Source organism: Dermochelys coriacea, chromosome 1 (genome assembly GCF_009764565.3).
Source record: "Dermochelys coriacea isolate rDerCor1 chromosome 1, rDerCor1.pri.v4, whole genome shotgun sequence".
Lineage (NCBI taxonomy): Eukaryota > Metazoa > Chordata > Testudines > Dermochelyidae > Dermochelys > Dermochelys coriacea.
The window spans coordinates 173631956-173649416 of NC_050068.2; the positions used below are offsets into that span (position 1 = coordinate 173631956).

The 17461-nt window shown below is 39.2% G+C and overlaps 1 long non-coding RNA gene across 1 annotated transcript in view; it reads right to left on the reverse strand.

Annotated features, from left to right (window-relative positions):
- LOC122458989 overlaps nucleotides 1–16983 on the reverse strand; it is an 89185-nt gene extending 72202 nt beyond the window's left edge. The window contains exon 1 of the long non-coding RNA XR_006279376.1: nucleotides 16888–16983. This is a non-coding gene — a long non-coding RNA (uncharacterized LOC122458989). The remainder of the gene's footprint in view (nucleotides 1–16887) is intronic.
- Between the last annotated feature and the right edge of the window lie 478 nt (nucleotides 16984–17461).

Genomic DNA, 17461 nt, shown 5'->3' on the forward strand with positions numbered 1-17461 from the left:
TTCAATTGATTTCAGTGATGTTCCTCCTGATTTACACCACTCACATTTGATTAGAAACAGTCCCTTACACTGTCTGTAAGATTCTGCCTTCTCCCGAGAAAGCAATTCTCAGTAGGCTATCAGAAGATAACTTCCTTCTCTGCTTTATGTTAAGATCTGCTACGCACTGTACAAATACATGTGAAGACACAGACTTTGTACCAAAGCACTTACAGTTTAAGATGGTTCCATAGGTTATTTTTAATTTTCTAAAAAACGATTCTATTTTTCAGCTCTATTGTATGGCTTCTGGGAAGCTCTTTTCAAATGCAGCATAAGGTGCTATAAAATTATATTCCATTTTGAGACTGGCTCCCTTAAACTTAATCAGTAAACCACAAGAGTATTCTGAAAGAAAATGTGAGAAACTGAATCCCACAATTACTAAAAAAGTGAGACCCCTAAAGAGATTGCTCTCTGTCAAACTCTGCATAAAAATGTGGCAGCTAGTGCTGTTTAATCAGTTCATTTTATAAAAAGCGTACAGTCTGATAGTGCATTTATGGTAAGGCAGAAAGAAAGCATTTTTAATAGTCTGCATGTGACAAAGTCTATATTACTCTCTTTAGCTGAATAAGAACAGTGATATTTAAAATGCAGGCCAGTTGTATTTTCCTTTTTGTTGTAGGTATGTGGGACTTTATTATACAAAGAATTACTCCTTTTCTAACTGATTCCCCCCACAAGATTTTAATTGAATTCATATTTAAAGTTTTCAAAGCATTCAGCACTAGCTGAACTCATTCTCAAAGCCTCACTCTCACCCCCCTTCCCCCATACTGACTGATTTGAGATGAGTGAAGCATAAGGATTAGTAGCATGTTAACACCAATCGATCTTTTGCTTTAGTTTTAAGTGAATGAAGCACAAGATTAATTTATGACAGTTCTCTCACTATGCCAATTGAACCGTTCAGGTAAACTGATGCCCTCACCTATGTGCTGATCCTAGAATGAGCTCCACGTGGGCACATCCACAATCAGCCTCATTGACTTAAGTCTCTAGAGCTGAACATCTGAGGGCTGGTACCATTAAAGACTCTTTGTCTCTCAAAGTGTTTCCTTTATTGGTTCACAGAGCCTGAGTTTGCTAACATGCAAAAGCCTTTCTGTTTATTCAGACTTTTGCTTGAGGAATGATAAAGTTATACTCTTCTTTAATATAGGGCAAGTCTACCGATAGTTAATGTTTCTTACGATTGTGCATAGAATATATATATTTTTTAAATCTGTCAGATGCCATGAAAAAGTAAAAAAAATATGCATCATATTCCATACCCTGGGGCTGATTTTGTACCCTAAGATTTATTTGTGACTAGTCCTTATGGAGCCATGCAGGGATTGCATTGAGAATAAAGTTTTTCCCCAATTAGGCTGAGCTAGAACTGCTCAGATAATAATTCCTGCACTTGGAGTACTTTTATCAAATGTTCCTTTTTTATGTGGGAAATTGCTCATTTCAGTACAAATGTTACCTAATTTCCACACAAATTTGGCATCCTCCCCTTCTTGACATTTATTTACATCAGAAATAAAGAATCATGAGACTGAGGTTACAGAGTTACTTCCTTAAAAGGAATGACACCCATGGCATCTTAAGTTTCCTTCATGAATAATTCTTTTTTGTGTTCCTTGTTTTGGGTCTTTGTCACACATTGCACCCCACATGGTCTTTAGCAGGTTGTGAGGGAGAAGGTGAGGATCACAGGTCCTATGTGTCATATGCTCCCCACCAGGAAGAGCCAGGGCCCCCATCCTCCCTTTATGCACCAAGCAGTAGATCTGGTCTGACATGCCATGAGGAAGTGGTGGTAGTGGGATTATACTGCTCAGAACATGGGCTGGTGTGAACTCCTCCCCAGTGACAACAACAAGGTAGCACCAATAGGAAGTATGTCTTTCTGAGCTACAATATCTACTCAGGCTGCACCTGGGGTGCTGTACACACTCATCACCCCTTACCATGAGCTGAGTACAAATGGTATGATCTAGCACACTGATAGAAGTAGTCTCACTGTGGTAATACAATCAAGATTTTAAAATCTTGGCAGGCTTTGTTTGAAATTTGATAGAAACAGGATTTTATAAGTAAAAAGAGGAAAGCTTTTAAGCTTGTGTTTACATAAATGTTATTTTTATAGTGATGTTGACTAAATGCACTATGCACTACTAATAGCTTTGATAACTAAAGGGTGTTGAGATGAAAGCAAATTAGTGTAATTTGTGATATACTTGAATGTGTCCTGATATTATTAAGGAGTGCGAGTCATAAATGCTGTAACTGAGGAGTGAAGGTTAAAACATAGAGTTCATGAATTTTTACTTAGTGCCAGATTCTGAAGCCTGTGCACACATTGACTAGTATTTACATAGGCAAGGATTCCCACTGGCTCTGATGGGACTGCTCTAATGAGTCAGTGACACTCAGTGTGAGTGAGAGTTGCGGAATCTGGACTGTAATTACAGTACAGTATGTTGTGTGTGAAAGAAATGAAGGAGGAGATCAACAAATCTGCATTCTAAAACTTCACAACTGATGTTACAAATGGGTGCAAAAATATATTGCAATTAATTTACACAAACCACAGACACTGCCATTCCTCCATGTACATAGGCTGAAATCTCAGCCTGTTCTAGCCATCTCCTCCAATTCCATTCATAGGAGTCCATACATCTGTTCTGACAAGAGAGAATCCTGCAGGGGGTTGGCATCAACCCTTTAACTGACTCGTGTGCAGAACAGTATAAGGCAGTGGTGGGCAATCTGCAGCTGCCGCTTCCCACAGCTCCCATTGCCCGGGGAATGGTGAACCGCGGCCACTGGGAGTGTGAGTGGCTGTGCAAATGTAAACAAACTGTCTCGTGGCCCGCCAGCGGATTACCCTGATGGGCCACGTGTGACCAATGGGCCGCAGCGTGCACACCCCTGGTATAAGGAATATAAAAAATACTGATTGAAACCCAGGGCCTGGCTTGCCTCCTTCCATGGAAATATACACAGAGGAAGGACATAAATCTGTGAGGATCCCCTTGCTGGTTATCTCAAATGCTCTCATGGAATAAACAAAGGTTTCAGAGTAGCAGCCGTGTTAGTCTGTATTCGCAAAAAGAAAAGGAGTACCGGTGGCACCTTAGAGACTAACAAATTGAGCTGTAGCTCACGAAAGCTTATGCTCTAATAAATTTGTTAGTCTCTAAGGTGCCACCGGTACTCCTTTTCTTTTTGGAATAAACAAGGTTCTGTCAGACCACATGAATCCCAGGATGGTCAGGAGGCCACTTTAATTAACTGAGGTTGTATGAATGAGTGAGGCGTGAAAGAGTTCTGTCACCACCGAGTGGCTGACCCACAGACAAAACAAGATACCTGCTTCTGCTACCATCTAAAGGTATTCCCTCTCAGCTCAAGTGGTTTAGGCTTGTCCGCCTCCCAACTGCCAGTTGCCATGGGCACCTATCATAAATATAAAGGGAAGGGTAACCAGCTTCCTGTATACCGTACTATACAATCCCTTCTGGCCAGAGGCACAATATCCTTTTATCTGTAAAGGGTTAAGAAGCTCAGGTAACCTGGTTGGCACCTGACCAAAAGGACTAATAAGGGGACAAGATACTTTCAAATCTGGGGGGAGGGGAAGGGTTTCGGTCTGTCCGTTCTGTGTGCTTGCCGGACACAGATCAAGGAAGCAAGCAATCCAACTCCATTAGAATCAGTAAGTACTAGCAAGGGAATATGTTAGCTTATTTTTGTTTTGGCTTGGGAATTTCTCTGTGCTGAGAGGAAAGTATATTCCTGGTTTTCTTTCTCCAACTTTAAAGTTTGGCCCAGAGGCGAAATCCTCTGTGTTTTTGAATCTGATTGCCCTGTAAGATTATCTGCCATTCTAATTTTAGAGAGGTGCTTCTTTTACCTTTTTTCTTTCTAATAAAGTTCTGTTTCTTTTAGAATCTGATTGGGTTTTCTTTTAGTGTCCTAAAAAAACCCCAAGGTTGGTCTGTGCTCATCTTGTTTATTCTCAAGCCTGTCATGAAAGGTGATATACTGAGAGGACTCCCTGTTCTCAGTCAGATTTTTCTTAACTCCCAGCTTTTAAATCTGAACTACCATTTGGCATTCAGATTTCTACATAATTTGGAGAATCAAAGAATAATAAATTATAGGGCTGGAAAAGAGCTACTCCGTCATCTAATGTACATTCCAGTTTCCTGGAGACCTGAAATGTAGGCTGTAACAATGTTTTCTTATTCCCCATTGCTGGATTAGAACTGAGGTTTGCAGTTTGGCAAGCATTAACCTTCAGTACACCTACAAAGTAGCTGCCTTCCAGGGACATGGATTGTTAAGAATATAGATATAAAAGGGTACTAGAAAATGGACACTGAAGTAAAGTGTTTTTTACATGCACAACTTCAATATCAATTCATGGCAAGTACCAACAACTGAGGGTGACATCTAAGTGACTGGCCCTAAAGAAGCAAAGGCATTTGAAGAACATGAAACGGAGGAGACAATAAAAATGAAGAAGGATGCTAATTTTTTATTGCTTGATGTCCATCTGTCAGTCCTTTGTATCGAAGGACTTCTTTTTTTCTTGGGACTAAGCCTAAAGTGATTCTTTAAGTGGCAAGGTGATTTAAGAAGAGGAGAGGAAAAAATGGGCTTTCATGTGCATCTGCCAAATGTCGAAGGAATATAAAATTTTCCCAGGTACTTAGAAGGTAGAAAGGATTTTTAAAAGTAGAAAATATAATTTCTATTATAGTCAGTGAAGTGAATGTTGGCACTGAAACAATTTATTTGAAAATATTATATAGTGAAATTTATATAATGAATGAGAGGTGCTAGCCTAGCCTGATTGCCCCAGAGATTGAAGTACTCCACCAATGAAGTGTACCTCAACCTTGACATGGAAGGACAGAGAATTTTGCCTCATCAATAAACTGGACAAAATTGATAGCATTTAGAAAACTAATTACCTGATTTGAACACACAAAATTATGAGGTCATTTATTTATGATGCACAATTGAAAGCAATATATATATAAAACCAAAAATGTGTGTGTGTGTGTGTCCGTTGTTCTCTCTATACATATAAAAAGACACACATACACATTTGTAAAATAGTCACTGTCTTGTGCTGGCTTTTTGAATAAAGACACTTTTCTTTTCTTTTTAACTTTCAATATAAATGGCCATTCTCTCTCCCTGAATTCTGCTGATTAATATTTTAAAATGTTCACACTAATTACTTCAGAGAATTGAAATAGACAGGACATACTTTTTACAAAGTTTTCTGTCAGAGCAGGTTAAGGGAAGTGGCTTTGATGCACTTTTAATTTTTGGAAAAGTTGGAGGAAAGAACCTACCCTTTGACCTAGAAAATAGGACAATAATAAGTTTGCATAACCTTCTGCTTTCTCCAATTCACAAGTGCCCCTCCAAGGAACATTGCTTTCTATTTCAATTGGCAAAATAAATCTATTTCCATGGGCAAAAGAAAGGGAAGCTATCACAGCAGAGAAGGCATTAAAAACAAGTTCAGCAGCATCTGATTTATGTGGGCTGTATTCCTGGTCTGACTGCCCCTTGAAGAGAGATGTCCCATCTCCTTCATTCTCAAACAATTCAAACAAAGTGAAAGTGACTCACTGACTGTGGGTGAGAAAAAATGCTTTGTCTGAGAGGCACTACATAACAGTTCTTTGTCTTCCACTTGCAGTAGAAGAAGGGAGATTCTTTAGGTTATGATGAGCCCTAACTGGAATGGGGGAAAGCATCCAGAGAGGATTAAGATGAGGAGGCAGCAGAGATGGAGTAGGGAACTGACTTGGGGGTGAAAAAATAAAGTGGCTACCCCTCAAAATCAATGAGATGGTTTTGATCTCCCAGGTCTGATTTTAGCATTGCATTGCCAGAGCAGATGGGGTCTTTCCAGGCTTGACACCACACCCACCCTTGTGCTGCTAGGATTTAGAGGGGGAAAGGGGCTGTTTCTCTTGCACAGTCTCAGTGTATGAATAGAGAGTTAGCCATTTAAAATTGGATTTCACAATACTACACTGGCTCCTGGAAATGGACAGGATGATGTAGTAGATATCCTTTTCCAAACTTCTATAATAGCTTGAATGTTATCACCAGCTACATTCCGAGTTGTGGTTAAACTCGGAATTTGAGTCCACATCCTTGTAGCTCAATGTCATTCATATGGGTACAAATGGGGGAAGGAACACACACCACACTAAGGAAAGAACAGGTTAAAGAATATTTAGATAAGATAGATGTATTGAAGTTGGTAGAGCCTGACAAATTCACCCTAGGCTACTTAAAAGACTAGCTGAAGCAATTTTAGAACCATTGCTGATTATCTTCTAGAAATCATGGAGGACAAATTAGGTTCTAGAGGACTGGAGAAGGACAAACAAAGTACTATCTTTAAAAAGGGGAACAAAGAAGCCCTGAGGAATTATAGACCAATCAGCTGAACTTCCATACCTGGAAAGATACTGGAACAAATTATTCAAAAATCAATTTGTAAGCATCAGTATGCACCTAGAATATGATAGGGTGATAAGTAATAGCTAACAAGGATTTGTCCAGACCAAATCAAGTCAAACCAATCTAATTTCCTTTCTTGAGAGATTTACTGGCTTAGTGGATGGGGGAAGGAAAGTAAACATGGTTTACCTTGATTTTAGTATACATGGCTGTCTCATAAACAAACTAGGGAAATGTGGTCTAAATGACATTACCATAAGATGGGTGCACAACTGGTTGAAAAACTATACAAAGAGCAGTTATCAACAATTTGCTGTCTAACTGGGAGGATGTATCTATTTGGGTTGCACAAGGGTCAGTCCTGGATTGGTGCTATTCAATATTTTCATGAATGACTTGTATAATGAAGTGGAGAATATGCTTATTAAATATGTGAATGAGACCAACATAGGTGGGGTTTGCAAGCACTTTGGAGGGCAGGGTGAAAATTTAAAATTGATCTGAAATCCACAAAATTAAATTCTATAAAGACAAGTGCAAAGTTTCACTTAGGAAGGAAAAATCAAATTTAAAAATGCAAAATGGTGGCTAGGTGGTAGTACTACAGAAAAAAAGATCTGGGATTTATAAAAGACCTGGGTAACAAACTGAGTATGAGCCAACAGTGTAATGAAGTTGCAAAAAGGGCTAATATCATTCCATGATGTATTAACAGGAACATCATACTTAAGACATGGGGAGTAACTGCACCTCCTTACTTGGAACTGGTGAGAGTTCCGCTAAAGTATTGTGTCCATTTCTGGCTGCCATACTTTAAGAAAGAAATGAACAAATTGGAGATAGTCCAGTGGAGAGCATCAAAAATGATAAAAGGTTTACAGAAACTGACCTATGAGAAAAGGTTTAAAAAAAATGGGTATATTCTGTCTTAAGAAAAGACATGGGGGCGAGGGAGAGCATCTCATAAGTTTGCTCACCCCTTTAAGGGGAATTTGGGCCCAGGCTACCCATGATAAACCAATTTAAGGTGAATGAGTCCATCTAGGCCGTGAATTGAATAATGAGCATCTGGGCCTGCTAAAATGCCATCAGGGCTCATTTGCAGGGAGCTGTTCATAGAGAAAGTAAGTCTTTTAAGGGAGAGGTATGTCTACCAGAAAAGAAAAACCCACAGCTGACACATGCCAGCCAACTCAGGCTTCAGGGGCTCAGGCTGCAGGGCTTTCATTACTGTGTAGACTTTCAGGCTCAGGCTGGAGCCCTGGCTCTGGGACCCTGGGATCCACAGTATCCAATAGCCCAGACTGCAGCCCGAGCGTGGAAGACTACAAAGCAATGAAACAGCCCTTTTGCCTGAGCCTCACAAGCCTGAGTTGGCTGGCATAAGGCACAGCTGTAGGTTTTTCTTTGCTGTGTAGACATACCCTTAGACAACCACAGACCCTAAGGGGAGAGACTACAGACCAGAAAGGCCATGATTGAGAAACACAGGTCTCATGGGGGAGCACCGTGCAACCCCTGAGCCCAAGGGAAGAGACTTTATTTCAAGTTTATTTGAATTTAACTGCGCAGACCCCCCTGAAGGGGAATTTGTTTTTTTGCCCTTTTGGACTGTGTGCAGGTTTTAAGGGAACTAGAGAGAAGGAAAACTAAGGCAGGCAATGCCAGTAGCACCACATGCAGCAATCAGGGCATGCTACAAGGCAACATACCCTGAAACAGGGGAGACTTGATAACAGTCTTTTGTTAAGGGCTGTTACAAACAAGATGGTGATCAACTGTTCTCCATGTCCACTGATGGAGGACAAGACATAATAGACTTAATCTGCAGCAAAGCAGATTTGGATTAGCTATAAGGAATTTTTTTCTAATATAAAGGATAGTTAAACTTACAAGGGAGATTGTAGAATCCCCATCACTGGGGTTTTTAAAGAACTGGTTAGACAAATATGTGCCAGGGTGGTCTAGGTTCACTTGATCCTACTTCAGCATGTGGAGATGGTCTGGAATAGATGACCTTTCGAGATTCCTTCTAGCCCTACATTTCCATGAGTCTATAATCCATAAATTATTCTTTTCTTCACTTTTTATACCTGTGTTTAATAAAAATACATGCAGACAACTAAAAGTTACTGAATTTTTGTTGGAATATATTAACTCTGTAATGTAGTATTACAAGTCAGAGTATATACACAAGTAATATATGTTACTGTATACTCACACAGTATAATCCACTTTGTTTTATTTATATTCACAGTATGATCTACTGCATTGATTTTGCATCAGGTCAGGTTCTGTTCTATTATGTGAAATACATAAAATCAAGGTCATTTAAAATGTAGCTGAGCCATAACCATCATCCCCAATGTCAGAGTTCTCTTTGTTCATCTTTTACAGTTCAGTTTGTGACTAACAAACAATGAAAGGGACCATGAGTTCCATAATCCATTTTTATTAAAATTAGAATTTTTCTGTCCTATCTAAAAATGATAATTAACCACCATTATTGTGTGATGTATAATCACCATTATTAAGATAAGTCATTTGTTCTGAATGGGACATAAATTCGCCCCCTTGTGCTGAAGGCTAGCACAAGGGCTGTGCACCATCAAGTCTCACTTAAACTCTCAAAATAGGGTTTCAGAGGAATGTAAGTGTTGTATATGCCTTCTACAGGCCTCTGCACTGGGGTGAATTTCACTATCTGTGAACAAGCAGTTGCTTGTATTGCTTCTGAGGAAGAAGAGGTATTAGTCCAGTTCCTACTGGGTAGCTATTACTATTACAAATAGAATTAATTGGTACTGTTACAGGCTATTTCAGTAGAGAAGCTAGGACTGAATGAAGAGAGAAAAGTAACCTTACCTCACCTGTAGAGAGACTTTCACTCCAGGAATTACAGGGCAACATGGGGCAGTTTGAATTGGTAGAGCCTGCATTGTACGTCTTCTGTAGAGTAATGAAAAATCCACTCTCCTGCTCTCTCAGTCTCATGTCTCATAAGCAGGATGGGGCAGATTTTCAAAAGGCATACATGGGAGATAGTTCCCAACTCCTATTGGCTGACAATGGCATTTAAGTCTCTTTTGTAGCTTTGAAAATCTCCCCCTAAGTTCACACAGTATATTTAAAAAAAGAAAAGAAATGAAATGAAATGAAAAATATTGTTATATGCTGTGATTTTTTTCCCATTTTTTAAAAGAGATGTTCTGAGCAAACATAGTGGGCTAAATGCTCCTTTTAGCTACACTGGTACAATTCCATGGAAATCATAGGACATTCAGCACAATTTTCTCACAGAGAATTAGTGAAGTGAATGGAGTTGCACCACTGATGCTGTGGAGAGAATTTGTTCCAGTTTGTGATCTCAGAGACTTCATTTCAGAAAATAAATACACTTCTATTTTCACTCTGGAAAGAAAGTGTTTGATTTATGGTACTTTCTTCAGCAATCTTCTTTTGTTTTTCAAGCTGACTTGGGGACAGACAGATCACACTGTGACAACTCAAATCAGACTGCATCACTTCTGGTCTACCATGTTAAATTTCAGAGGAGAGTATAATGTGACAAACAACCTGAGACATTGTCACAAAAAGATGGAACTCAGGAGATCACAAAATTATTGTTTTCCCAAAACTTATTTTTTTAAATAAAGGTCCCAAATAAAAATGTATCCTTAGAGTTTACTTACCACAATGGATGCCATTTTTTAAAGTGTTATTTATTCACTATAAGATGTTACAATTTGCCCTTTGTTGGGATAGTGTTGTGCTGCCCCGTAGCACACCAGGAGGGAAATTGTGGTCCAGGCAATCAAAATCTTCACACTAACCTCCCTTCTGCTCTGGGGACTAAGTTGTACTGGGTCTATATCAGACACAGTGTATATTCTCCAGTACACCTGCATAGCCATTCCGCAGGAGACACTGGGCACAGAACTAAGGCTCTGCCAACTTCCTGTCCCTTCCCATACACTTGCAAAAAAAAAAAAGAATATAACAGCACTGTGGAAACTGCTTCCCCTCCCCTGATGCTAGCCAGCACAATAGGGGCAGAAGAATATGAATTCCACCCCCTTACATTGCTGTGCTTTTTGTGCTTACAGTGCTTTTTGGACTCCGATTCAACCCAACAGAAGGTATACTTGACTGAGTTCAATTGAACTATCCATAATGTTAAAAATGCACATAAATGTCCATAAGGACTGAGTCCTTAAATTGTAAACTCTTCAGGAAAGAGTGTTTTTCTTTTTGCCATGCTTAGAAGAATCTGACCCCATTTGTGATTGAAGCCTCTAGATACTATTTTCAAATAAATAAATAATAAAAAAAAAGCATGAGATCATGAGATCTGAAGAGTTGGTCCTTAAGTATCTTTTCCACCAGGTAGAATGAAAACATTTGGAGATGAAAATTTAATACTTTAATTTTATACCAATGTGATAAAAATACATATATTTAATTAATGGACTGATTAACTTTCATAATCTTCCTTATAGTTGATTTAAGAGGCTATAGCAGTGATAGACATAATTAAAGATGTTTATGTGACCTTGCACCCCATAAGGCTTTATGGAAATATGCTTATGAATGTATGTATGACATAACTGGAATATGTTTTATGCTACATATGCCATGTAACGTATCTCTGTAAAAGTTATGATATACTGAACCTATTCCTCCTATTTGTATGGATGTACCATTTTTGTATTCGAAGTTATGAATATTGGCTGTGTACTTGCTTGATTTTAAGTAGCCTTAGTAAAGCATTTGGTCAGCTTCTGGAGAAAGGACTGTGCAAGTTAAGTGCCCAATCAAGAAACACTTAATGGACAATGGATCTTGGAAGGCTCCAATCCACATAAGAAGTCTACTTGAAGATATTCAAGGTAGCATGTGAACCATGGCTGCTACCTGTAAGTTCTGAGTCATGCATGGACATGTGACTTGCCCATGTGACTTCAAAACTGGGATTCTACACAGGGGGAGGGAGGGGTGTCCACCCACAAGAGAAAGTCTATTTAAACCCCTGGGAAATCCCTCCATTTTGTCTTCAGCTGGCTTAAGAGATAGCCTCTCTACCCTCAAGGATACCTGAAAGAAACTGGAACAAAGGATAGTAACCACAGGAGGTGTGAATGATGGCTGGACCCAGACTAGAAGGAGACTAGTCTGTAAAAGGAAGCTTACTGGAACACCTCTGAGGGTGAGGTTTTATCTGTATTCAGTTTTCTTACTGTATTAGGCATAGGCTTGCCTATTTTATTTTATTCTGACTGGTAATTCACTTTGTTTTGTCTGTTACTACTTGGAACCACTTAAATCCTACTTTTTGCATTTAATAAAATCACTTTTTACTTATTAATTAACCCAGAGTATGTATTAATACCAAAGGGGGGGAGGGGGAAACAGCTGTGCATATCTTTCTATCAGTGTTATGGAGGGCAAACAATTTATGAGTTTATCCTGTATAAGCCTTATACAGGGTAAAATGGATTTATTTTGGATTTGGACCCCATTGGGAGCTGGGCATCTACGTGTCAGAGATAGGAATACTTCTTAAGCTGCTTTCAGTTAAACATTTAATTTGTGGGACATGGTTCAGACCTGGGTCTGTGTTTGTAGCTGGCAAGAGTGTCTGGCACAACCAGGCAGGGTTCTGGAGTCCAAAGCTGCCAGGGATGGAAGGGGCAGGAGTAATCTTGGAACATCAGTTGGCAGCCCCAAGGGGGTTTCTGTGATCCAAGCTGTCACAGTTTATATGAATATAATTCTACTATTAAGGGTTTGCACTTTTGAATCTATCCTTTCTCATTAAAGTTTCAATGAGCTACGTTTGAAATAGCAGAAAATGTGCTTCAAATGAACCCATATATAATATGCTAGTTATTGATGCTTCTGGTAAAATTATTTCATGCTGGGCATTTGGGATGGGCAACTTGCTTGCTTGCTTCACTAGCTTGAGGAGTAATTTGCTCCAGTGGGCAAGATTTTCCCAAGAGCTATCAATCCCACACCTCTTCCCTGGCTATATCCTGTCTCTGGCATTGCTCCCACATATATGGAATCTTGGAGGTAGGGCGGTGAGTAGAATTCCAATAACAGAATTTACACTGATTTCCGAAAAAAGCCATGCTCCTACACCAGGAATTGGCAACCTTTGGCACGTAAGCCCCCTGGCAGGCTGGGCTGGTTTGTTTACCTGCTGCATCTGCAGGTTCAGCCAATTGCATCTCCCATTGACCAAGGTTCACTGCTCCAGCCCAATGGGAGCTGCGGGAAGTGGTGTGGGCTGAAGGATGTGCTAGCCGCCACTTCCCACAGCCTCCATTGGCCTGGAGCGGTGAACTGTGGCTGCATGTCAAAGGTTGCTGATCTCTGTCCTACACAGTTTTAATATGTTGGTGAATAACAAATACTATGCAATTTAATAGATTTTATTCCTTTGAGCAATAAACCAATAAAACACAGCTTGGAGTTATCAAGTCACAATCATTAAAGAAAGCATTAGATATATTTGGGTCAAATATTAAAATATCTTCCAGGGAAATTGATGTCTTCATCACAATATGGAGATTGTCAAGTAAATCCCCCCAAAAAGAATGGTATACACTGTTTCTTGGACCTCAAAAAGGTATGAATCATTATTGCAATGTGCCGAAGAGTCAGTGTGGCCTTTATTCACTTCAGAGTCTTAGGTTCCGATTGTTATTTCATCAAATCTTATTCTTTTTATAGGGTTTAAATGTCTTCATCTTTCTGTCCTCCTCTGCTAGCTTGCCTCTAGCAGTGTTAGGTAAAGGGGACTTGCTCTGAAGAGAAGTGTGACTATTTGTCCCCAGGTATCACAATTTTAGAAAATATTCTGAATAACTTGCATGTGCATAGTGTAATACATTCCACCCAGGAGTATGGAAACACTTAGAAGCATAAATTAATTTAGTCTGACAGGGTCTTTGTGAGGAAAATACTATCCCCTGTGGCAAATACGACAATATTCTGGGCAACCCTTATTGAATTAAGTTAATCCTCATTGAATTAAGTTTAAGTATTTTAGGAGTTCATTCTATTAAAATGCAAATGTTTATGTTCCATTGAGGGATTGTGAGTATTCCTTAGGAACTAAAAATAGTGTAGACTGGTTAAGCAAGTTCACTCAGGGGGAACACAGTTGCAGTAGCCCTGAACTGTGACATCAAAAATTTTACAATTGGAGAATCTGAGGTTTAAGAGGATAAGTAATCAAGGTCACAGTGGAAGGATGGCAGAGCCAGAGCCTGTTCCAGGCATTCATTGCTTCTTCTCTGTCTGGAGATTGTAAGTTCTTTTGTTTCTTTTGCTATCTGAAGTTGGACTTTGAGGGAGGGAGGTGGATGGTGAGAAGTAGCCCTGGGAGGCAGTCTTGAGGTATACTATGATTCCTGACATTGTTTGCCTCTCATAAGACTCTGGATGGAGCCCAGTGAAGTGGGAGGGCCTGGGCTCCCCTACCAAACACCCTTGCTATGTAGGAACATAAACCTCACTTCCACTTGTCCCAGAAGGAAAGAGAAGATAGAGATTCTGCAAACCTTATGGCTAGACCAAGCCACCTATGTGGGCCAGGAGATAGACTGAAGGTCCTTCCCTGTCATAAGGATGCAGGGCCCTCTAGAATTTGTTGGACACTGCTACTCCAACAGGTGAGTAGTGGAACCTTGTTGGTCTGGCTGGAGGGCTGAGATGCCACCTATCAAAAGGTGGACTGTCCCAGTACTGGAGGAGTAGCCAGCAGGATGCACCAGAGATCGAATGAGGGTTACTGAGGGCCAATGACCTAACCATTAGATCATGCCATCAGTAAGCCAGGCTTCCTGTCACAAGTCCAAATGTACAGTATTATATCTCCCTTCTTTCTGATTGTGGTTTTATTTAAAACAATATATCATTCAATATTCTATAACAACATTTTTGGACTAGTATTGGTAATATATTCATAATTAATATAATAATAAAACTAGCCCTCTACAACAAAAAGAATAAAAGATATACTTCATTTTTAACACGTATACATAATAATGCCTTAAACATTGCTTCAGTGCTTCAGTGTCTTTTCCACAAACCCCACAACTGGAAAAAAAAGTCATAATGTGTTCTAGATTTTAACAGCATGCATTTAATAAGCTCTTATCCCCCTTCATGTCAATATGTCTAATTTCCCCAGCTTCTAGTTACACTTAACTAAATTTAAATTCTTCAGTGCCAAATTGATGGCTAATAATGCCAAAAGAGTGATGTTTAACAGCTTTCCCTCAATATGAAGAAATTCCCTTGTGCTTAGAGTGAAGTAAGATTTCTCTTTATTACCCTATTAATTAACCTTCCCTTGTATCAAGGGAAAAAAGCTTATTCACCTTTCCTGACAGTGAGATAATTTCATTTGTAGTTTTCTAGTAGGACTCTGAAAAACTTAGAGTAAAAATGAGTTATGGCTGAAAACCATGTCAAATGAAGTAAAATTGCATTTTTAAACCATTTGGTAACAGTATATTTCAACTTGTTTTAAAGTTATATTTCACAAAATAAATATTCAACAATATTTTTGGACAAAGAAGAAAAATAGTGCCTATTTTTCTCACCTTTTCCTTCTTATTTAAGGAATCATTGCTTATAGAAATAAGGTCCTGAGATGAGGATTTGGAATGAGGAATGAATTGCAATGAGGTTCACAGAACTCTTAGGATCAGGCCTTAGGTGGCTCCTTTGTAGGCTTTTGCAAGGGCAATGTACTCTGAGATAGCAGGGGGAGTCCTTCTCTCGAGCATGACAACTGGGAAAGTGACATCGATAATGGCTCCTCGAGTCCCATTCCCTTCTCTCTCCTCTCACCATACACACTGACTGCAGCTGTACATGAGAGCCATCAGAATAGTTACATTTGTTTGAAAGGGTCTGAGCATGTGCAAAACTTAATATTAACATGTGTTATACAATGAGATGTTACATTGTATACTATGAATGTCTTTTGCAAATAATACAAAACATATACAAATCTTAACAGGTCCATTGACTCTATAAATGGAGGACAATACCTATAGCATCTCAAAAACATATCTATATATAGATAGATATATTAAAATCACAAAAAATAAGTGAAGAAGCAGGATATAGAAGATTTAAATCCATAAATAGAAAAGAACATAAGTGATCAAGAGATATCTTTGTCCTTACATCATCCTATTGTCCTCTGTTATTACAGGTGTTTCAAAAAATAGACAACATTATTGTCCTCCTTTATAACAATATCTATGCACAATAGGGAGTTATTTATTCATGTAACTTTTTTTTTAATCTTCAGGAACTTAATGTCATGCTGTCACTGTTGTAACACTGTGTCATTGCTGATGAGATTTACCTTGACATATCTCAAAACAAAGTGCTCTAATAGTGAACTGTACTGTGACACCAAAGTAATGGTATATCGCTCCAAACAAAGGCTCCCATCCGATAAATTGATCTGCACATGTGCAGGAGCCTACCTGAAGAGATCACTTGCAGGATGAGGAACAAAACAAATGGGACTAGTTGCCATAGTAAGTTATGTTCATTAGCAAGTGTTTGCAAGACTGAGCTCTCAGAAGTACTGCAATATTTGGAAGAAGGTACTTGCCAGTGCAGAAGTAAAAATTCTGCAGCACATCTGTGCCATGTCCCTGTGTATGTCACTAACAAGCTACCTATCCACCTAAAATACTAAAAACTACTTTTTCAAATGAGATGTTTAAGAACAGCATTTTAGATCATGATATCCTTATTTCTTGAAAGTCTTAATCAAGTAATGTTATGTTCCAGTAATGAACACACTCTATTCCTTTTATTGCTTAAAACAATGGTCCAAGTCAATCAATCCAATGCTATGTTTAAAGCTACTTATATTGATAAATAAAAAAATGATTGTCTGGCATGCTAATATTTGTGGTAGTGCCAAGTCTTCTCCCACTGCAAAGGAAATACCCCTTCACCCTGCTAGTGATTAGCAATATAGTCTGGCAACACATATTTATTTGCAGGTAGCCAATTAGCCATGTAACAAACCAGTCAAAGCAACAACAGAGCTATTTTCTGCTGTGAGTAAATAAGGGAGTCATTAGAAGTATATTTCCTTATGTGTACCCACAAAGAGCCAGATTGTGTTTAGCACAGGTGGGCATATGGGGGAGGGTGCAAGTCTCTGCTTTTTGTGCCACCTGAGCAGTAGCTGGCCACAATTAGCCCTGCATTATGCTAAGCACAGGGTCTGTTCCCTTCCAGCATGTCTTGGACTCAAATGGTGAGAAAGGGGCAGAGATTAGGTTGGCCCATGGTCCTGCTTACCTTTCATCAGCTAATAGTTCAGTAGGCTTGATCTCTCTCAGGCACAGCACTATCTGGAGCTCCCCATGAGACAGTGTGAAGCTGTAAAACACTCTGTGATGAGTGTATAACTGCTACTGTTTAGCCCAAAGTGTAATCTCCAGGTGTGACAAATTTAATAGAACACCTGATCCTGCAAGCACTTATGCACATGGTTAATTTTACTATTGAAATCAATGGAATTACTCATGGTAATATAGGAAGCATGCACATGAGTATTTGCAGGATTGGTGCCCAAATTTGACTACCGGGTGGACCTAAATGATTTGTGTGCTCAAATGTACATTAGCCAAGTGGCAGAAACAATACCTATGATCTGATCTTCTAAAACCCTACTCATATGAGTAGTTCTTATTCATGTGGATAGATCCCTCTAGATTTGTGTGTAAGGGATTATAGAATCAAGACCACATAATAAAAATCCCAGATGGCACCATAGCTCCCTCAAGATTCCCTCAGGCTGTTATTTTAACAGCCTGTACATAAGAATTTTTTAAGATTAAATTTCCTTCAGTGTGCTTCAGAAAAAAAGTCT